The following is a 23,026-nucleotide window of genomic DNA, read 5'->3' as shown; positions in this document are numbered from 1 at the left end:
AACATAGCCAGAGGAGAGACAGACCACAGGATGGAGAGCAGAGGAGAATATTCTTGCATACATTTAGAAGGCAAAGCTCTGGCACCACATGTATTTTCTTGTACTGTTGGAATACAGTTGGGATAGGTGTTCTCATCAACCCTGCTTACAGAAATACATTATGAGTTTTCTTCTAAATTTCTTTACTAGGAGCATTATAATTTTTTTAAAGATTTTTTTTAATGTTTTTTCACTTTTTTGAGAGACAGAGACAGAGTGTGAGCAGGGCAAGGGCAGAGAGAGAAGGAGACACAGAATCTGAAGTAGGCTCCGGGCTCTGAGCTGTCAGCACAGAGCCCGATGTGGGACTCGAACCCACAAACCATGAGATCATGACCTGAGCTGAAGTTGGACGCTCAACCGACTGAGTCGCCCAGGCACCCCTATAATTTTAACATTAAATGAAGTCTCTAGGATTTTGTTCAACCACTGGCCTCAAGTTTATGGAAATAGTGTGCTTTTTTCCCTTTTTTTTTTTAATTCTCAAGTTAGCTAACATGCAGTGTAGTCTTGGCTTCAGGAGTAGAACCCAGTGATTCATCTCTTACATATGATACCCAGTGCTCATCCCGAAAAATGCCCTCCCCAGTGCCCATTCCCCATGTAACCCATCCTGCCATTGCCCACTCCTGTCAACCTTCAGCTTCTTCTCTGTATTTAAGAGTCTCCTTGGTTTGCCTCCTTCTCTGTTTTTATCTTATTTTTCCTTCCCTTCCCCTATGGTCTTCTATTAAGTTTCTCAAATTTCACATATGAGTGAAATCATATGATGTCTGTCTTTCTTTGACTGACTTATTTTGCTTAGCATAATACCTTCCAGTTCCATCCACGTTGTGGCAAATGGCAAGATTTCATTCATTTTCATCACTTACTAGTTCCATTGTGTGTATACTGTATACCGCATCTTCTTAATCCATTCATCAGTTGATGGACATTTGGGATCTCACCATAATTTGGCCATTGTTGATAGTGCTGCTATAAACGTTGGGGTGTCTTTTTATAAAATACTCCCCATCCTATTGGATGGTTCTGGTGAAATAAACATTGTACTGACACTTATTCTCTTCCTTCCTCCTTCCCTCCCTTCCCTCTTTCCTTCCTTCCTCCCTTCCTTCCTTCCTTCCTTCCTTCTTTCCTTCCCGTTTTTTCTTTCTTTCTTTTTCTGAATGATAGTGCTAAGAAGCCACTGCATTGTGATGATGGGAAAGTGAAAGCAAGCCTTTAACATGGCAGCAATAATGGAGTTGGTACTTACGCGCTTACAAGAACTGCACTCTCTTAGCCACCTTTCCAATATAAATTTGCTTAATCCTCCTAACCATGCTATGTTTTCTACTTTTTCTATTTCATACAGAAGGAGAAATCAGGTGTAAAGTGTTAAATAAAACTTGCTCGGCATCAGAGAGAGAGTAAAATGAGGACCAGATTCAAATCCACAGTGTGGCTTGTGGGTCCATAGTTAAAATCTCTTACCATATATTTTAAACATTTTTTTAATGTTTATTTTTGAGAGAGAGAGAGAGAAAGACAGAGTGCAAGCAGGGAAGGGGCAGAGAGAGAGAGAAGGAGACACAGAATCTGAAGCAGTTTCCAGGCTCTGAGTTGTCAGCACAGAGCCAACACGGGGCTCAAATTCATGAACCATGATATTGTGACCTGAGCCGAAGTCGGACACTTAACCGACTGAGCCACCCAGGTGCCTCCATGTTTTAATTTTTAGAAAAACCTCTCGATTTTACTTTTATAGTCAGATGCTCCTCCCCAAAGAAACACAGTATTACAGGCTTATAGCTGAAGCAGCATTCTTTGACGTGTTTATATCCCTCTGTACCTGGCTCAGCTACTGCTTTTAGCAGTAAGTCACAGAATCCAGGTTTTGTGCTACCTGCCACTTTATTTCCTTCTGTCAAACGTAGCTGTTGTTTACCTTAGTGATTTATCAAAATTTCTCATCAACTCATTTTTTTAAAGCTATCCAACTCCTCCAAAGCCTCTCTCTTTAAAAGTGGGGGGAGAATCACTTTGTCAAAATAGTCACAGAGGCTGAAGGCAGAAAGGGCTGCTACATCTTTCTTTATGTTCTGGGGTCCTTTTCAAAGTGCCAGTTTCATTTGTACCTAAAAACTTTAAAAGATACTCAGTTCACCCACACTTTCTGGCTGACGCCAAATGGAATTCTCAGTACCCGAGAATTGCAATCATGGAAGATAAGAGGCTCACACTGTGTGCCTTGTACCGTGATTGATTTTCAGATGCTCTTCTGGGTAAGGGGCAAACTTCGAGGAAAGTAGACTTTTTTTTCTTGATTAGAAAGAATCCAAGTGCATTAGAGAATAGGTATGCACAGCAACAGTGGCTAAACGCCAGCTGCCCAGCCCCACTGGGGTAGCGGGGATCCTAATTTTCTGCAGCATGATGGTTTCCAGAGTTAGGGATTTATAACCAGTAAAATATAAATAAGATATCTGACGACTAATATGAGATGGTTAATATTTTCTTTCCTAGTAAGAACACTAAAATACATATACACACACATGACCCCACGATCGATCATCATACCGCATCCACATGGATATTACCACTTATTATCTAGCCTTATGAAAATTTCCCTACAATGTCTCAGTGTTTCTAATTTTCCCGTGAATACATGTGGATGTCTGTGTAGAATAGGACTGGGCAAAGGAAGAACTATTTTGTAGGCCATAAATCCTCAGTTGGAATTCCAAATTCTGCCTCGAAAAGCAATCCCACACCCGGATATTGTATCCTGAACGTATCAGATAACCGGCTATTTGGATATCTATTCACTCCACAAATATCTGTGTCAAATTTCTATATCTAAGCCAAGAAATGACAGCTCTATAGAAAGGCAAGAAGCAAGACCTTCTAGACTTATGTGCATATGAGGAAAACATATAGTCAATATGCACATAGTGCAGCATAAAACACAATAAGTAATCCAATTCAGTAGTCCCCCCATATCTGCGGGGCGTATGTTCCAAACGGATTATATACTCGGGTTTTTTTCTACACATACATACACATAATAAAGTTCAATTTATAAATTAGACACCGTAAGAGATTAGCAACAATAACTAATAAAACAGGATAATTATAACAATACACCGTAATAGAAGTTATGTGAATGCCTTCTCTCTTTCTCAAAATATTTTATTGTTCTGTGCTCCTCCTTCTTCTTATAATGATGTGAATGATGAAATGCCTACATGATGAGATTCAGTGAGGCAAATGGTGTAGACATTGTGATGTAGCATTAGGCTGCTATTACCTTCTGACAGTGCATCGGAAGGACCATGTGCTTCCAGATCCACAGCTACGGGGGACTACTGCATAAAATAAAAACACGGCAATGAAAGGACCTTGACAGGGCTCACATTTTCCTTTCTTTCTTTCTTTTTGGGTCCAAATTCATTTTTATTTGGAAAATATAAAGGTGTTACACTTGAAATTGCTAACAAAGCTTTTTAAACAATCAATCATCCTGTTTTGGCTACGACAATGAAAGTCTGGCTTGAAAAGAAAAGAAAAAAAAAGTATGCAGCATCATTTACTCAGAGGCCTTTCAGAATTTGTTCTTGAAGTTTCTGGAACTTTCCTGTCTGTAAAGTACAGGAATCACTGAGCTACATGAGGAAGCCTCTCGGGGCCAACCAATGAGAAGTTACACAATTGTCATGAAAGGGATCCATCTACCTTCGGCATAGGAATCTGGACGATCCAACAATCCTCTCCTCTCCAGCTCAGGAGGGACTTACGCTACAGGATGAAGAGTCAGATTGTTGGTTTAACAGTACATTTCTGGCACAGATGCAACTGGCCCTTAATATCCTGTGATTTTAGGACATTCTGTAAATAGTTTGGAGTTAATTCAATTTATTCAGAAATTAAACCTGTTTAGAAAGGTTCACTACTGTGCCAGAACATCCGCTGGTTCTAGTATCCATATATAATATGTGTAGGTAAATCATAGTCTTAAAGTGTACTTAGAATACTGCATTATTCAAACCCAAACCGATTTTAACGAAATGTCTACAATTAAAGGCAGCTGATGAAACTAAATCCAAAATTCTCACAAAGGAGACTCACTCTCATGAAACTGTTACTTAGAGAACTTACGGAAGCATGTGTCCCTAAAGCCATTTGAGGACAGGTAAGGAGACACCCTCCCCTCATTCTTTACCATAGGATTCCAGTTGAAAGTGGGCCAGAAGTGAGCATTTCTAAATGGTTCAGAAAAGTCCATAGCAGTGTTAAAAAGACATTTAAGAACATCTCTCTGTCGGGGCATATTGGTGGCTCAGTGGGTTAAACGGCTGACTTCAGCTCAGGTCACGATCTCACAGTTCGTGAGTTCCAGCCCCACGTGGGGCTCTGTGCTGACAGCTCTGAACCCAGAGCCTGCTTCCAATTCTGCGTCTCCCTCTCTCTTCCCCTCCCCTCCTGGTGTTATGTCTCTTTCTCTCAAAAATAAATCAACATTTAAAAAAAAAAATGTCTCTCTGTCTTTCTGTTTCTGTGAGTAGTGGTGCTCATCAGAATTTCCTAGTGGCGCAAGGACAAAGGCAAGTCCGGACACTCGCTCAGATGTTAGAATGGAAGGTGCACTGTTGGGTCGTCCTTGGAACGTGCTTCTGCGGGCTTTCTCCTGTATGTGGATCACCAGTGTGGGTCAAGTGGACTCCTGTGAGGGAGTGGTGTTTGGTGGCCAGGACCTCTTGGGCATTTCTTCCTAAGTGGAATACACAGCGGATCAGGGGGTAGGGGAGACAACACAGGGAAACTACTCTTTCCAGCTCAGAAGGAGTTGATGAAGCCCATGTATGCATTCAAGAAGCCCATGGGATCCTCCAGCTGTGGAGAGAGGTTGATGTAGTCATCCAGAATCAGCACTGATAGGGATTCACAGGATCCAATGGCCCATCAAGAAGAGTAAATGGCAACCGTTACAGAAGCAAGAGCTCCCACCCAGCATCTTCTAAACTTCTTTCTCTGGCTGAAGTCCTGTAAGAGACTGTCGATAACTGAATTGCCATCATCGTTCTATATCCCTGCCTACATGTCCCACGGCTCACTCTCAGAGGGTCAGGCGCACGGCCCGAAGACGGGGGGTGAGACCTCAGGAGAAGGTTCATCAATCACGTGAGGATAGATGACAGCATGTTTCCATCTTTGAGAAACTTTTGGAGAAGGTGAGGACGGTGAGTCTTGGGAAGTACACGTCCCTTCGAGAGACAGAGACTGTTTATGGCAAGCTTCCCAGATCAATTCTGCTTGAACCTATAGAGCAGCCCCCGAGCAACAATATCTCCGTAATCATGAGACAAAAGGTTGATCTTGTGGTTTGGGAGCTCCAGATGCCACAGAGGTGCCTCCACAATGCCAGCCTGTTCAAATATGGAATAGTGATGTGGCCTCAGTTTGTCACCGAAGCCAAAGCCCAAGACATCAAGGGCAATCACTGGATGAAACCTCAGGGTCAGGCCATCCCAAACCTTGTGCCAACCATAGCTGGATGTTGGAAAGCCATGTGAAAGCACAACTATCGCAGACTTCCAACCACACCCACAGAGCCTTGGTGGAAGATGCCTAGTCCCTTGTAGGTAAAAAATTTGCATGACAACTGCCATGAGTGAAGAGAGGGAGAACCCTGCAGGTAGGGAGGAGTGGGATATGCAGATAGGCCACAAGCAGGGGCACAGCCAGTAACCCCACCTGAACCGCTTATCCTGGTCCAGGTAAGATCTGGACTACAAGACTCCATGTTTGGAAGAGAGCTCACATTCCATATTTAATTAGAACCCTATGGCTGGAATGAGACCTGGGAGGAAATAGCAAGACAGAGAAGTGAGATACTTTAGACATGTATAGCTTAGGTGGGAAATGTACTAGGGTCCTGGAGTTAGAAATTCCTGGTAACAAAGAATCCCCTAGTATTTATTAGGGATCAAAAAGGGACCGTGTCTCAGTTATGCCACCTAGATCACAAGCAGATACAAGGAGCACCATTCTAAAGCAAGGCCTCAGAATCTTGGATAGTTTCAGAAGTATGACGTGGGAGGAGGGAGACACTTGCCTTTGGTACAAATGCATATGTCTTGGAGAAACAGCACTGGGTTGGGTATCAACAGGTATAAATTCTGGTTCCAGATGTCTTGTGTGTAAATCAACACCACTCAATTTCCCTTTCTGTAAAGGTAACTGTAATCTACCTCTCAGGGCCAACATGTTAGTTAAAATGTCTAATCAAAAAGAATGGGCAAATACACCCAGGGCTATCGATTGGTACTGTGCTCAGAGCAGGTGTGGCAAATGAATGTCAACGTGTGTGAACACTAATATTCTGAACACGGTCGTCCCTGGGAGCAATGTATTAAGACGGCAATCGAGGAGCTAAGTACGCTATCGTATGTTTTGAAATCTATTCCCCATATTGTAGAAACAACACCTAAGTGTGGAATTGACCAGCAAAGGTCAACGATACCAGTTTCATATGCGAAAACCAAGCACGATTCTTTCCAAACACTTTCTGTTCGTTCTGCTTTTCCAATTGGTTGTAATAGCTGGAGTCTCTAGGTGGCTCTTTTTTTTTTTTTTTTTTAATGATGTGAGGAAACCTGATTATCTTCTAGCCAGACTTATTTTTCACAGTTTCTTTTGAACTCATCTACTTGAGATCTAACAAAGGAAAAACTAGCATTGTTGCTAAGGGCAACCTAAGAAATGAATTCTATCATGTGTGAAATAGGCGCTCCCCTTGGAAAGTCTGTCAATAATGATTTCTGGTGCAGACATCTCCAACAGGTAGATAGTGACCCATCAATAGCTTCATCACCCTGTCTTCTCAACATCAGGACATCTACTTCTGGGCCTCTTTAGCCCACCAAATAGGTAATGATGGGCAAGAATTCCCCACATCTCTGCCGTCCCAACCCCTTATTGATAGCTAGGTAATAATTAACAAAGCTTAGTTTCCATCAGGCATCTGTCAAGCACTTTAAAAATATTAACTCATTTAATCCACATGACAAGGGCATAAAATAGGGACTCTTGTTATCATCTCCATGTTACAGAAGACAAAAGAAACAAAGTCCGGATGCAATTTGCCTAAATTTGCCTAAAGATGACTAGGCATCTTCCACCAAGGCTCTGTGGGTGTGGTTGGAAGTCTTTCCAGTGAGAGCTGGAGTCTGAATCCAGGTGATCTGGATATAATGTGCTCAACCGCTCTGCTAGGCTCATGCCCAATACTTGAGGTGAGGATTTGTGTGGAATGAGTAATAAATTCAGCCAGTGATATACACATATTTTACTATTTTTTTAATGTTTATTTATTTTTGAGAAAGGGAGACAGAGCACAAGAGGAGGAGGGGCAGAAATCCAAATCAGGAGACACAGAATCCAAATCGGACTCCAGGCTCTGAGTTACCAGCACAGAGCCGGACGAGGGGCTTGAACCCATGAACTGTGAGGTCACCACCTGAGCCAAAGTTGGACACTCAACTGACTGAGCCACCCGGCGCCCCTCATCCAATTATACTTTAAAGTTATTTATGAAATTCTCTGATGACGTATGTTTCCATTTCCATCTTTGCTTAAATTTAACTCTTTGGTTCAATCTTATTCTTTCTGATAGGACTACACGGTGTCAAATCCAGTTGGGATTGAGTTTATATCGGAAAGTCAAGGGATAGCATGGGGCCTCAAAACTCCTACCTGGACACAATGCTTCTCTATTTCTAGAACAGCTTTTAGGTTACTAAATAACATACCCTAGAGCTAGATCTACGAACTGGTGAAGGTCATTAAAGTCTCTCTTCGTGGCTAAAAGCAAATATTAGAAGATTTTCCCTGGTCTTCCAGCATGGAAGTCCTTTAGTTGCCATTGAGTTGATGTGCTATGATGCCGCTGAAGACGTCCATGTGTCTCTTTCCTAAGATCTCCCACGGCTGTCTCCCCTGGCTTCCCTGAGACTGGGGCGCATCTGCTGGTATTAGCAGCACTGGGTAAGCTTGCCATTTATTTACTTCGAGCCAACTGTGATCAAAAGCCCCTAACAGAAGCTAAAAAGATAGCTTAGTGGAATCAACATCTGGTAGATAATACTTAAATTCCCTGCAATCCTGCGTTTACATCCTAGTAGGGTAAAATCAATCTTCCCTTTACTGGGAAAAATGCAATCAACTATAACTTTCTCAGTGTGCGTTTGTTGGTTTTAAACTTTTAAAACTAAATCATATTTGTTTTACACAGAGACAACTGATAGCGTTGGAACTGATTTGTCGCATCTCCGGACAAACTGGGTATATGATGAAAATCTGTCAATATCGTTTAATGACTGCCGGATCGAACACGAGTTTTAAGTTGAGAAACAGTATCTTAATAAAGTCTTCAAGTATGCTTATTTTTATTATGAAATGGTTGAAGTATCACAGTAGAAAACTCAAAAGTAAAACAGGATTTATTCCTTAACTTAGAAAGACAATTGGGTCTGAATTTGAAAGAGATAGTAGTAAAAATAATAAAATTAAATTATATTTTACATGCTCTACTTTTTTCTGTAATTAGGTGACTTGGAAGGATTTATGTGTTTTCAATTATGTGGACCCTTCCTTTTTACCCTTCCTTAAGGGTAAACTAAGGAATTATGTGGTCAAGTATATTATCCAAAACCTACTCCCCATACCTCAATGGAAAGGCTCTGGTTTTTCCTCTGAGACCCTTATTGCTAACTATAAGTTTCTTCTCATTTGGATTACAATTGTTCACTCCATCTTGGATTCAATAGAATCTTTTTCAGCTGTAGTTCTGTGCGAGCCTTTTTAAAAAAATGCTTATTGATTTTGAGAGAGAGTGAGAGAGACAGAGCAGGAGTGGCAGAAGGGAAGACAGACAGAGGGAGAGAGAGAGAGAACCCCAATAGGCTCTCTGAAATGAATCTGGGCAAACGAAAATTATTACTATAGAGAGTCACTATTTCTGATGAAATTATTTCAATTCCATTGTTTTGGGGTAGAAAATACTTGAGACTATCGACTTGAAAAGTCATTTGCCTTCATTATATGCTATCGATTTAACTTTATCTGGACTGGATAAAGGTATGAATAACTAGAAAAATAGCACATTAGAAATAAACTAGAGCCTTAATTAAATAAATGTATCATTTAAAGTTTCTATAACAGTAAACTTGTACTCAGAATTTTATTCAGTCATGTATAATTATAGGAATATATACTTGGGATTTCAAATTCCAAAGACAGGCCAAACCAAACGTCCTTAAAATGCAAGTAGTGAAACTGTTATAGCATAAAAAGTAACTGGTAGGTAAAAGTACACAAACCCTTATTCTTATTTTATAAACTTCGGTTATAAAATAAATTTGGTTGAACTCAAACACCAATCCGGTATGTATATTTTTTTCCAGTTCACAAGACTCTCTTACAGGTTCTATTAGAAAGGAAAAAGAGGGGCGCCTGGGTGGCTCAGTCGGTTGAGGGTCCGACTTCAGCTCAGGTCACGATCTCATGGTCCGTGAGCTCGAGCCCCGCGTCGGGCTCTGGGCTGATGGCTCGAAGCCTGGAGCCTGCTTCTAATTCTGTGTCTCCCTCTCTCTGCCCCTCCCCCGTTCATGCTCTGTCTCTCTCTGTCTCAAAAATAAATAAACGTTAAAAAAAATTTTTTAAAAATTAAATAAAAAAAAAGAAAGGAAAAAGAAACATACTTTTTTTTTTTTCTTTTCCCACAGATCTTCTTTTAGACTGTTAATGGAAAGATATTACCTGTATCCTTATCATGCACAGAACAACTTATTAGGAAAATAGATAGGAAGCTCACACGAAATGAACACATAATTTTAGAAAAGGGTTTTGCATTTGGTCAGCCGTTCTTTTTGGAGAAGTAAGACCTTAGTGCAGCTTCTAGATGGTAACTAAGTGACCAAACCAGTGCTCCTCTATGAAAATTCCTACAATATTTCAGTAGTTTTGGATTTTGCATAGAAAACAAATGGATAACTTGGGAATAACTGGACTTACGGAATTCATAGAACCATATACAGTTCACATAATTGTATTAAACACAAAACACAGCAGAAATCTATCATGGGAGACAACCACCAAATGCAACATCATGCAGCATGTATTAAGACTCTGGTATTAACTTCTTTTTTTTTTTTTTTTTTTTTTAATTTTTTCCCAACGTTTTTTATTTATTTTTGGGACAGAGAGAGACAGAGCATGAACGGGGGAGGGGCAGAGAGAGAGGGAGACACAGAATCAGAAATAGGCTCCAGGCTCCGAGCCATCAGCCCAGAGCCTGACGCGGGGCTCGAACTCACGGACCGCGAGATCGTGACCTGGCTGAAGTCGGACGCTTAACCGACTGCGCCACCCAGGCGCCCCAAGACTCTGGTATTAACTTCTAATACAACCACATCTCAGTGAAACATGGCCCTATGACAAAACAAGCAACAACCAACAACGATGAGACCAACAAATGCCTTTATTTTTCCTTCTTATGTTTGGTCAAGTATATTATCCAAAACCTACTCCCCATACCTCAATGGAAAGGCTCTGGTTTTTCCTGTGAGACCCTTATTGCTAACTAGAAGTTTCTTCTCATTTGGATTACAATTGTTCACTCCATCTTGGATTCAATAGAATCTTTTTCAGCTGTAGTTCTGTGCGAGCCTTTTTAAAAAATGTTTATTGATTTTGAGAGAGAGTGAGAGAGACAGAGCAGGAGTGGCAGAGGGGAAGAGAGACAGAGGGAGAGAGAGAGAACCCCAACAGGCTCTCTACTGTCAGCACAGGGCCCGATGGAGGGCTCGATTTCAGGAACAATGAGATCATGACCTGAGCCAAAATGAAGAGACGCTCAACTGACTGAGCCACCCAGGCGCTCCTGTATGATGCTTTTTTTGGAATATGTTCCAGAAGCCCTTGGTCCCTACTGCTCAGAAACAGCTTAACTAGGTGTATCGAGTTTCATGAAACAACCTGATCCGAGATCTACATCTATGTATCTTTTCCCAATTGTATGACAAGAAGCAAACTATATAAAACTGTTGAATTCCACGATACTTCTGGGATAAACCAAATAGGCCCCGCCCCCTTCCACAGCCGGCCCCTATATGCCGGCCTTTAGTCTCTGGGGCTGCAAGAATCTGATGAGAAATGTGAACAATGATCTGGTTGCACAACTCCCTCCCTATTACTCACAATGCTGTCTTTGTTGAGTTATCCGTTGGCTGTAGCCCTTCTCTCTCAGTGCTTTGTGCGTCTCCCCCGAAGCAAAACGATTGGTGGAAGACTATGATTTTGTTTTTCAGGAGAGTGGAAAGCTGCTAGTTTCTAGCACTTACCGAAGGCCTCAGACTTCCACTTGTCAGGACAGGTATGGCATCATTTCCTCTCTAATTCAGAAAGATCAAGGCAAACTTGCAATACTCACAGTTGTAAAGGAAGCGAACAGGTATGGAAAACACAGATCTGCCCCTGGACTCTCCATTACCAAGAGGTAAACAGCGAGGAAACCCAAGTTGGCAGTTACAATGGCTTGAGAGGGTCACAACCTGCACACGAAGTCAGGCAGGAAGGAGGATTCGCATAACACTGTTGAAAAGGAAAATGATGTGCTGAGGCTTGGAATCAGGTGGTCAAGTCAGGCAAAAGTGTGGGTGGGACGGTGGCATGTTAGGGAATTAATTCAATGACCGTAATGGAGCTGTCATTGTTTTGCGCTTGAGAATGATGTGGTAATACGTAAAATCTTAAATTAGTCAAAACATTCCAAGCCACTCCAGATACTTCCATGTTGGGTTTAGAAGGAGCAGGGGGTCACTGGGTTCTCTAATGGAAAGATGACATATGGCTCTGTCCATGCTAACTACTAATGACCTTTCACTGAGCTGTTATTATGTGCTAGGCACCGTGTACAGTAACTTATTTATTTTTATCTATTTTCACGTGATCTGCCTGACAATCCAGTGGGGTAGGTCTAGGCTCCATGTTACAGATGAGAAATGTAAGACTGGAAAAACATACCTTTCTCTGTTAGCAAAGAGTAAAGTCGGATTAAAGATTCCGTGACTCAAGCCCTGTGCTCTCTTTAATGTAATGTAATGATTGAGCTGAAAATTTCACTCCTGGACCTAAGAATCCTATCATTACATCAGGTGTGGCAAGAGCCACAGAGAGAATTACCTTCAAATTATAACTATGGATGTAAATGTAACCATTCATTTATTCAGGACAATTTGTTCCAGATAATGCTACAGCGGTGAACAAGAGACAAGGTCCCTGACCCTAAGGAATAAACTTACAGCAGGCTGCTAAAGAGAAACAGAAAATAAACACATTTTCATGATATGTCAGACAAATAGAGCTGGGTAAGAAATTAATTGGGAATGCCTTTTTATAAAGGATGATTCGGGATAGACCCTTTGCTAAGAAGACAATTGTGACGAAGCAGGAAAGAACCATTCGGATAGTGTTAGAGACCGTGTTCCAGGGAGAGAAAATAGCAAATTTCAATGGCTTTATGAAAGCAAAATGTATTTGGGAAACAGCATGCGTATCCGTGTAGCAGGAGCAAAACGGAGACGAGGCAGATTCGTACAGTTGGCCTTGAACAGCACAGGGGTTAGGGGCACAGACGCCCTGCACAGTGAAAAATGCCCATATAACTTTTGACTCCTCCAAGTGTAAATCCTAATTGCCTATACCATTGACCAGAAGCTTTACTGATAACACAGTCGATGAACAAGCATTTCATATGTAATATATATTACTATTGCACACTTACAACGAAGTTAGCTAGAGAAGACAATGACGCGATTAAGAAAATCATAAGGAAGAGAAAAGTGTTTACAGTTTTGTATCTTTTCAAGGACACACGTAACTGGAATCTGTGTTTTTCCAGGGCCAACCTTAGAAGTAAATGCAGACAGAGGGATTAATGACCCACGAAGAGTCATCCGAAGGCTTAAAGGAGAGCAGCAGCATTCTCCCTGCAGTAAAGAGAAGGGTTTTTCTTTTATGTTTATTTATTTATTTTAAGAGACAGAGAGAGAGAAAGCATGGGTGCATGCATGCATGCAAGTGGGGACGGGGCGGGGAGAAACAGAGAGAGAGAGAGAGAGAGAGAGAGAGAATCCCAAGCCTACTGCATGCTTTCAGGGCAGAGCCCAACACGGGGCTCGATCCCAGCAACCGTAAAATTATGACCTGAACCAAAATCGAGAGGCAGATGCTCAACCGACTGAGCCCCCCAGGAGCCCCTAAAGAAGTGTTTAAAGGGACCAGCTGTTAGTCAGTTTGGACTGATTTAACAAAACACTATAGACCATGTGGCTTTAGTAGCAAAACTAGTTCTGAAGGCTGGGAAGTCCTGGACCAGGGAGCCAGCATGGTCAGGTTCCGGTGAAAGTCTTTTTTCTGGTTTGTGGACAGACTTTTACTTGCTGTGTCCTCTCTCTCTCTCTCTCTCTCTCTCTCTCTCTCTCTCTCTCACACACACACACACACACACACAGAGTTTGGGCACTTCACCTTGTAAGGACACTAATCTCATCATTGCTTCTCGAAGGTCCCACCTCAGAATACTATCACACTGAGAATTAGAGCCTCCACAGATGGATTTGGGGGTCGGGCTCAACTATTCAGTCCATTGCACTTGGAAATTGAAAAGGAGGCATTACATTATGGATGATAGTGTGAGTAACAGATGAACACGGCTTGAGCAGGAAATTCTGGAACAGCAATTATCGAGGATCGGAATATCCTAGAGAATCTTTTTTTTTTTTTAAGAGCAAATTTTTTTCTAAATGTTTATTTTTGAGAGAGAGAGAGACAGAGAGAGAGAGAGAGACTATGAGCAGGGAAGGGGCAGAGAGAGAGGGAGACACAGAATCTGAAGCAGGCTCCAGACTCTGAGCTGTCAGCACAGAGCCCGACGTGGGGCTCGAACTCACGGACCGCAAGATCATGACCTGAGCCAAAGTCGGACGCTTAACTGACTGAGCCACCCGGGAGCCCCAGAATATCCTAGAGAAACTTGATTGTTTTCGGAACAGGGATAAACAGACTGTACACAAAATTTCAGCCTTTGTCCACATTTTTGGAATTAGAAAATTTGTCTTCTGACTTCTTCAAATTCAGTCCATGGTGATTTTCAGGAGGAAGCTCAAGCTACGATGAAATTCACCCTTTTCAAAATAGAGTCCCAGGAACATATCAAAATATACCCCCAAACACACACACACGCTCATATACACAGGCATACATCCACACACATGTACACACATACCTTCCAGTCCAGGAAGCAGTGAGTAATATTGGTTGCACGTGAGAACGTGGCCAGTGAACTCTGTTAGCCCAAGGACATGGGCTCCTAGGCCAATACTTAATCTTCATTTACTTGACAAACTAAGATCTTAACACAACTACCAAATGGTTATCTCTTTATCAAGGAGAAGTGAAAGATTTGAGGCAGGTGGGTCTCAAGAGATACCTAAGTGAGGCGTGTCTCACAACCTCATCACCTCATTTTCTGTGAATTTGGGGTGGGGATGGGCTGGGCATTAGGTATCTGTTTGGTGGAAATGTTCTTAATGGAAGTTGAGAATCTCAACGAACGAAATGGCCGACTGCCCTTCAGGTCCATGGTGGTAAATGTGTAACAGAAATATCTGCATGATTAAGAATGTTTTCCTTTCGGGGCATGTGGGTGGCTCAGTCAGTTAAGCGCCTGACTGCGGCTCAGGTCATGATCTCAGCAAGTTCAAGCCCCGCGTGGGGCTCTGTGCTGATGGCTTAGAGCCTGGAGCCTGCTGCGGATTCTGTGTCTCCCTCTTTCCCTGCCTCTGACCCATTCGCATTCTGTCTCTGTCTCTCTCCAAAATAAATAAACATTAAAAAATTAAAAAAAAAAAAAGAAAGAAAAGAATGTTTTTCTTTCTCAGCTGCATGCAGTTGCCAGAGTGATTTGTCTCTAGTAGTTGCACTGACTTACATGGCTTCCCAGTTGTCCAGCTGACAGAACTTGTCACATTGTACCCTGACTTCTGCTTTACTTGTCAATCTCCCTAATTAAACTGTGAGTTGTTTTAAGGCAAAGAAAATATATGTATCTTTTTTATCTCTGGTTCTTTGGGCATGACAGTGCTCCATAAATAACTCCAAAAATAGATACGCTTTTAATGATAAACGTTCAATCTCAAACACCTAGATAGTGTGGATATATTTCTCTTTATAACAATTATCTGTCCTTGACCTGGTAATGAGGAACAAGCTTATTTCTGTAACAGACACTAAGTTCTCTGCCTGAAGTACTTGAAGTCATTTGTTCTTATATATTAATGGTAAATATGTAGGACGATTATTTTATCCTACATAGCTATATTTCTAAGTATTTCTAAATTTATTTTAAACAATCAGCTATAGTTCAAGTTGGTAAGACTCTGATCTTTGAACTATGCTTCATTAAATTATTATGTCTACCACTGGATTATATAACTAACATTTTTGTTGCATAATATACTATATTCTGACAAATTTCAATCCCTTGAAAGCATCCTTGTATTAAGTTTTATGAACAATTGCAATCAAGCAAATCTTTTCAAGCAGAGACACAGAGACACCTGAGATTCTCCATTAACTCTCTTTAGAAGCAAAACTGACATTTGTTGGTTTAACTTTTATCATGACACCTGTTGTAGACTATTCTCAGAAAAAAAAAAAGATTGCTTTGAAATGCATTTAAATAGTCCTGAATTCCTGTAAAACAGTAAGAGGTAATAATTAAAATGCCTGTTCTCAAATTTTCAGAAATGTAAAATACACATGGCATATTGTATGATTATTGTCTGATTTTTCATTAGATTATTTATATGAAAATCAATGTCTTCCTTTTCCCAGTGAATTCAAACTGTAAGTATACATAAATACCTAAATTCAAATGCAAGGATGAGATTTTTCCCTAAGTTTTAGGGAATGGAACTTATGTGTATAGTCTTTGGTCTAGAATGTCCAGTGTTGCTGTATATATCCAAGAACAGCCCTAAACTTAAAAGAAAGACTTAAAATTTAAAAAGAAGAGTTTTTACTCACATGTGGGATTTAAGAAACACAACAGAGGAACATAGGGGAAGGGAAGGAAAAGTACAATGAAAACACAGAGGGAGGCAAACCACAAGAGACTCTTAAATGCGGAGAATAAACTGAGGGCTCCTGGAAGGTAGATGGGCTAAATGGGTGATGGGCATTAAGGGGGGCACTTTTTGGGATGAGCACGGGGCGTTGCATGTAAGAGATGAATCATTGGGTTCTACACCTGAAGCCAAGACTACACTGTATGTTAACTAATTTGAATTTAAATTTAAATAAGTAAATAAACAAATGGAAGAAGGAGGAGGACGAGGAGGAGGAGGAAGGGGAGGAGGAGGAGAAGAAGAACCAGAACAACTTAAAAATAATCCAGAATTCTATACGTTGCGGAACCTACTTCAGAATTAAACAAAGGAAAGATAATTTGGTCCCACTGGACCCAACCTTCAGGAAATTTATAAAGGACCTTCTTCAGGCTAAAGGGAAATGATGCCACTTAGAAATTTTTATCTAAGCATGTTAGCGCTAAGCTCTTATGAAAAGTTTTCTACTATTTGAAAGCCCAAAGAAAGTTACTCGGTCATTTTAGTCAGGGAGATTTATTTACATAATCACGTGAGTTGTCTTGTCCAGGGAAATTCACCTATGTTTGGCTTTGTTATTTACTCTTTTATTAGACCCCAGACACCAGGTATGTTGTGCTTTTGTCCAGTTGAAAAGAACTCAAGTAGCGTTGCCTTATTGCCCTGTAGAGATACTTAACTGCTTTTGTATATAAGCTAGTAATCTTATTCTAACATTATTTTCCTTCCCAACTCTAGTGAGACACAATTGAACAGAGAACATTGTGTAAGGTTAAGGTGCACAACATGATAATTATATATATGTACACATTATGAAATGATTGTCACAGTAAGGCTAGTTAACACACCCATCACCTCCCCCAGTTACCATTTTGTGCATGTGTGTGTGAGACAGAGAAAGAACATTCAAGGTTTACTTTCATAGCGAATTTCAAGTATACAATACAGTATTGTTGGCTTTATTCACCACACTGTATGTGAGACCCCAAGAACTTCATCATATAACTGTGAATTTATATCCTTTGACCAACATCTCCCCATTTCCACCACCCCTCAGTCCCTGGCAAAAACCAGTCTACTCTGTTGCTTTCACTTTGATTTTTTTTTAGATTCCACATACAAGTGAGATCATACGGTATTTCTCTGTCTGATTTATTTCACTTAGAATAATGCCCACAAGTTTCATCGATGCTGTCACAAATGGCAGGATTTCCTTCTTTTGTAGGGATGAATAATATTCCATTGTACTTACATACCGTATTTGCTCTATCCATTCATCTGCTCACAGACACTTAACTCATTACCGTGTCTTGAAAAACGTGAATAATGCTGCAAAGTGGGGATGTAGATGCCTTTTTGAGATACCGATTTCATTTTTTTCTGGTAGATACCTACATGTAGAATTGCTGTATCATACGACAGTTCTATTTTCATTTTTTTTTTTTTTTTTTTTTTTTTTTTTTTTTTTTGGTGGGGGAAGAGAGAGAGAAAGGGTGTGGGCCCATATGAGCAGGGGAAAGGCAGAGAGAGAGGGAGACAGAGAATCTTAAGCAGGCCCCGTCAGCACAGATCCTGATGTGGGAGTTGATCCCACGACCCTGAGATCAAGACCTGAGTTGAAATCAAGAGTTGGATGTTGAACTGACTGAGCCACCCAGGCGCTCCTATTTTCTTTTTTTTTACTGGACCTCCGCTATGTTTTCCATAGTGACTACATCCCCACCAATGGTGCACACGAATTTCCTTCTCTCCACGTCTTCACCAATACTCTTTATCTCTTGTCTTTTTGATAATAGCTATGCTGACAAGTTGAGATGATATCTCATCTCATTCTGGTTTTGTTTTGTGTTTTCTGGATGAATACTGATGTTTAGCATCTTCTCATGTACTTGGTGGTGATCTGTACATTTTCTTTGGAAAAATCCTTATTTGGGTCCTTTGTCCATTTTTTAAGATGGATTATTTATTTCCCCAGTGAGTCACATCAGTCACTTATGTTTTGGATACCAACCCCTTATCAGATATATAGTTTAAAAATATTTTTCCCATTCTATAGTTTGCTTTTTCAATTTTGTTGTTTCAAATTTATTGGCCAAATAAATTTTGGCTATTCAGAAGCTTTTTAGTTTGATGTAGTCCTATTTCTTTTTTTAACCTTTTTAAAAAAAATTTTTAATGTTTATTTTTGAGAGAGAGAGAGAAAGAGAGAGAAAATGTGAGTGGGAGAGAGGCAGAGAGAGAGGGAGACAGAGAATCCCAAGCAGGCTCCAGGCTCTGAGCTGTCAGCACAGAACCTGATGCAGGGCTCGAACCCACAGGCCAGGAGATCATGACCTGAGCCAGAGTTGAATACTTAACTGACTGAGCCACGCAGGTGCTCCAAAGTCCAAATTCTTTATTTTTGCTTTTCTTGTTTGTGCTTTTGGTGTCATATACAAAAAAAAAAAAATCATTTCCAAAATTAATTTCAAGTAGAATTTTCCCTGTGTTTTCTTTTAGGAGCTTTACAGTTTAAGTTTTTACATTTAAGTCTTTATTTTTTGAGGTACTTTTTGGAAGTGGCATAAGATATGGGTTCAATTTCATTATTTTCCATGTAATACCTAGTTTCCCAAGCACCATTTATCAAAGAGACTATCCATGCCCAGTGAGTATTCTTGGCTCTCTTGCCAAATATTGACTGTATAGGTATGGTCATATTTATGGACTCTTACTTCTGTTCCATTGGTCCATATGAATGTTTTTACACTAGTATCTTACTACTTTGAATTCTATAGCTTGTATTATAGTTATAAATCATGAAATATGATCCCTTAAGTTTTGTTCTTTTTCAAGATTGCTTTGGTTATTTGGGGACTTTTGTGGTTCCATGCAAATTTTAAAGAATTATTTTTTTCTATTTCTGTGGAAAATGGCACTGGAATTTTGATAGTGATTGCATTGACTCTGTAGATTGCTCTGGTTAGAATGGACATTTTAACAATATGAATTCTTCTGATAGATGAGCACGGGACAACTTTCAATTTATTTTTGCCTTTTTCAATTTCTTTCATTAATGTCTTACAGTTTTCAGTGTATAGTCTTTCACCTCCTTTCTTAAGTTTTCATAAACATTTTAGTGTTTTTGATGCTTTTGTAAATGGGATTATTTTCTTTATTTCTTCGATAGTTTGCTGTTCGTTTATAGAAACAACTAATTTTTATGTTAATTTTGTATACTGAAACTTTACTGAATTTATTCTAACAGTTTTTATATCATGTATAAAGAGATAAAATTATGCTTTTTTCCTGTCTGATTTGGATGCCTTTTATTTATTTTCCTTGTCTAATTTCTCTGGCTAGACTTCCAGTGCTATGTCCAATGGTAAAGGAAAATGAATATCCCAATTATGTTTCTGATCTTAGAGGAAAAACTTTTAACCTGTAACTAGTGAGTATGTTAGATGTGGGCTTGCCAGATGTGGCCTTTTTTATGTTGGGGTACATTCCTTACATACCTAATTTGTTGAGAGCTATTAATCAGGAAAAGTGCTGAATTTTGCCTAATGCTTATTTCTGTGTATATTATCATATAATTTTATCCTTTGTTAATGTGATGTATCACATGTATTCATTTGTATTGAACCATCCTTGCATCTGAGAGATAAATTCCACTTGATCATGGCGTATAATTCTTTTTTTTTTTTAACGTTTACTTATTTTTGAGAGAGCACGAGCAGGGGAGGGACAGAGAGAGAGAGGGAGACCCAGAATCGGAAGCAGACTCCAGGTTCACAACCGTCTGCACAGAGCCCGATGCGGGGCTCGAACGCACGAACCACGAGATCATGACCGGAACCGAAGTCAGATGCTTAACCCACCAAGCCACCCAGGCGCCCCATAATTCTTTTAATATACTGCCGAATTTACCTTGCTAATATTTTGTGGAGAATTTTGCATCCCTATTCATCAGAATACGAGACTGTGATTCATTTTTCTTGTTGTGGCCTTATCTTGCTTTTTTGTCAGGGTAACATTGGCCTCATAAATTGAGTTGGAAGTCTCCCTTCGTCTTTAATTTTGGGGAAGATTTTGAGAAGGATTTGTGCTAATTTTTCTTTAAATGTTTGGTAAAATTCACCAGTGAAGCTGTTAGATCCTGGGCTTTTCTTCATGGGGAAGGTTTGATAATTGATCCCATCCCCTTAGTCATTATTAATCTATTCGGATTTCCCATTTTTTTCACAATTTAGTCTTGGTAGGTTGTATGTTTATCCTTTTCTTCTAGGTTATCCAATTCGTTGGCATATCAATATTCATACTAGTCTCATGTTCCTTCATATTTCTGTGATATCAGTTGTAATGTTTCTTACTTCCTTTCTGATTCTATGTGAGTCCTCTCTCTCTCTCTCTCTCTCTCTCTCTCAGTTAGTAAAGCTAAAGTTTTGTCAATTTTATCTTTTTAAAAATGAACTCAGTTTTATTGACATTTTCTTTTTCTGTCTTTAAAGTTTATTTATTTATTTCGAGAGAGAGAGAGAGCACATGCATGATCAGGGGAGGTGGTGAGGGGAGCAGAGAGAAAGGGAGAGAGAGACAGAGACAGAAAGACAGAAAAAGAGAGATGCCCAAGTGGGATCTGTGCTGTCAGAACTCAGGGATCAAACCCCCCGAACTGTGAGATCATGGCTTGAACTGAAATCAAGAGTCGGACACTCAATGGACTGAGCCACCCAGGTGCCATTATCTACTGTTTTCCTATTCTCTATTTTACTTGTTTCTATTATGATCTTCATAATTTCTTTTTTTCTGCTAACTTTGGACTTAGTTTATTTCTCTCTCTAGTTCACTTAAGTATATTGTTAGATTGTTTATTTTGAGATCTTTCTTTTTATAAATATAGGTATTTAAACCTATCAACTTCCCCCTGAGCACTACTTTTGTTATGTCCCATAAGACTGGGAATATTGTGTTTCCACATTTGCTAATCTCAAGATAATTTTTTATTTCTTCTTTGATCTTCTGGTTGTTCAGAAGTGTGTTAATTTCTACATATCTGTGAATTTTCCTCCTATTATTGATTTCTTGTTTCATATCCTGAGTGCTGTAAAAGATACTTGATATAGTCTCAATTTTCTTGACTTTTTAATACTTACCTTGTAACCTAAAATATGATCTATCCTGAAGAACGTGACGTGTGCTTGAGAAGAATGTGTATTTTGCTGCCGTTGCATGTTCTGTTAGATAGGAATGTCTGTTAGGTCCATTTCATCTATAGTGTGCAAATCTGCTTTTTCCTATTGATTTTCTGCCTGGATGATGTATCCAATGTTTGTAGTGGAGTCTCCTACTAAAGTTTCCTACTATTACTGTCTTGGTGTTCATTTCTCCTTTCAGTTCTGTTAGTTTTTGCTTTATATTTTAGATGTTTTCATGTTGGATGCATAAACATTTATACTTGTTATATCTTCTTGACCAATGGACTGTTTTATCTCTATATAACGATCTTCCTTGTCCCTTTTGACCATTTTAACTTAAAGTCTATTTCTCTTCTGTAGGTATAGCTACTCCTACTCTCTTCCAGTTACCATTTGTTTGGAGTACTTTTTCTACATTTTTGTTTTCAGAGTATGCATGTTCTTAAATCTAAAATGGGTCTAATGCAGGCAGCAGATCATTGGACCTTTTTTAATTTTCTCTTTCTTCTCCCTCTTCTCCTTCCTCCTCTCCCTCTTCCCCCTCCTCTTTCTTTTTCTTCTCCTCCCCCTCTTCTTCCCCCTCCTCCTCCTCCTTCACTTTCTGCTGCTTCTTCTTCTTCTTCTTCTTCTTCTTCTTCTTCTCTCTCCTCCTCCTTCTTCTCTTTCTCCTTCTCCTTCTTTTTCTCCTTCTCCTTCTCCTCTCCCTCCTCCTCCTCCTTCTCCTTCTCCTTCTCATTCTTCTCATTCTTCTTCTTCTTGCTCTTCTTCTTCTTCTCCATTTAGCCACTCCTTCTTTTTTGTTTGGAGACTTTAATTCATTTACATTTAAGATAATTATTTATAGATAAAAACTTACTATTGCAACATTCTTAATTGCCTTTTTGACTGTTTCAAGTTCCTTTCTTTCTTTTTCCTCTCTTACTATCGTCCTTAGGATTTGATCACTTTTTGGGCAGTATGCTTTCATTCACTTATATTCACCTTATGTGTATCTACTATAGGCTTTTCTTTTGTTATGTCACATAAAATACCATTTTATGTTTGTTACATTAAATGCTTTATTACTATATCATCTTATTTAGGCTGAAAACAACTTAACTTTGATATCATAGCAGAACTATATTTTTATTTCTCCCCCTTTCACATGTTAGGTTATCAATAGTATAATTTACATCTTTTTATATTGGGTACCCAATTATAAAAATAATTATACTGAATTTTAATATGTTATTTAACTTTTTTCTTGTTGTTGTTCTTTTCTTTGTTTGTTTGTTCATCAACTTTTAAAATACAGTGGAAAATAATATGTGTACCACCATTATAAAATTAGGAAATCTGACTTCGACTATATATTTATCATTACTGGTGAGTTTTATAAATTCATGTTTTACAATATTGATTAGTATCCTTTCATTTCAGTTCAAAAAACTCCCTTTATTATCATAAACTAGTTCTCATGAGGATGAACTCTTTCAGCTTTACTTACTAGTAGTGTTTCTATTTCTAGTATAGCAGTTTTTAAAAATTCTTTCTTAGAATTTCCATCTCTCTGCTTACATCATCACCCAACCTTGCATGTTGTTTCATTTTTCATCGTTGTTT

General features: G+C 39.5%; 1 pseudogene; it reads right to left on the bottom strand.

Annotated features, from left to right (window-relative positions):
• Window positions 1–4,775: 4,775 nt before the first annotated feature.
• On the bottom strand, window positions 4,776–21,460 carry LOC144613851 (mesoderm-specific transcript homolog protein-like; annotated as a pseudogene).
• Window positions 21,461–23,026: the final 1,566 nt, after the last annotated feature.

This window comes from Panthera onca, chromosome A2 (genome assembly GCF_046562875.1).
Source record: "Panthera onca isolate mPanOnc1 chromosome A2, mPanOnc1 haplotype 2, whole genome shotgun sequence".
Taxonomy (NCBI): Eukaryota; Metazoa; Chordata; class Mammalia; order Carnivora; family Felidae; genus Panthera; species Panthera onca.
The sequence above is the reverse complement of the archived record's forward strand: the minus strand, read 5'-3'. Positions and strand labels throughout refer to the sequence as shown.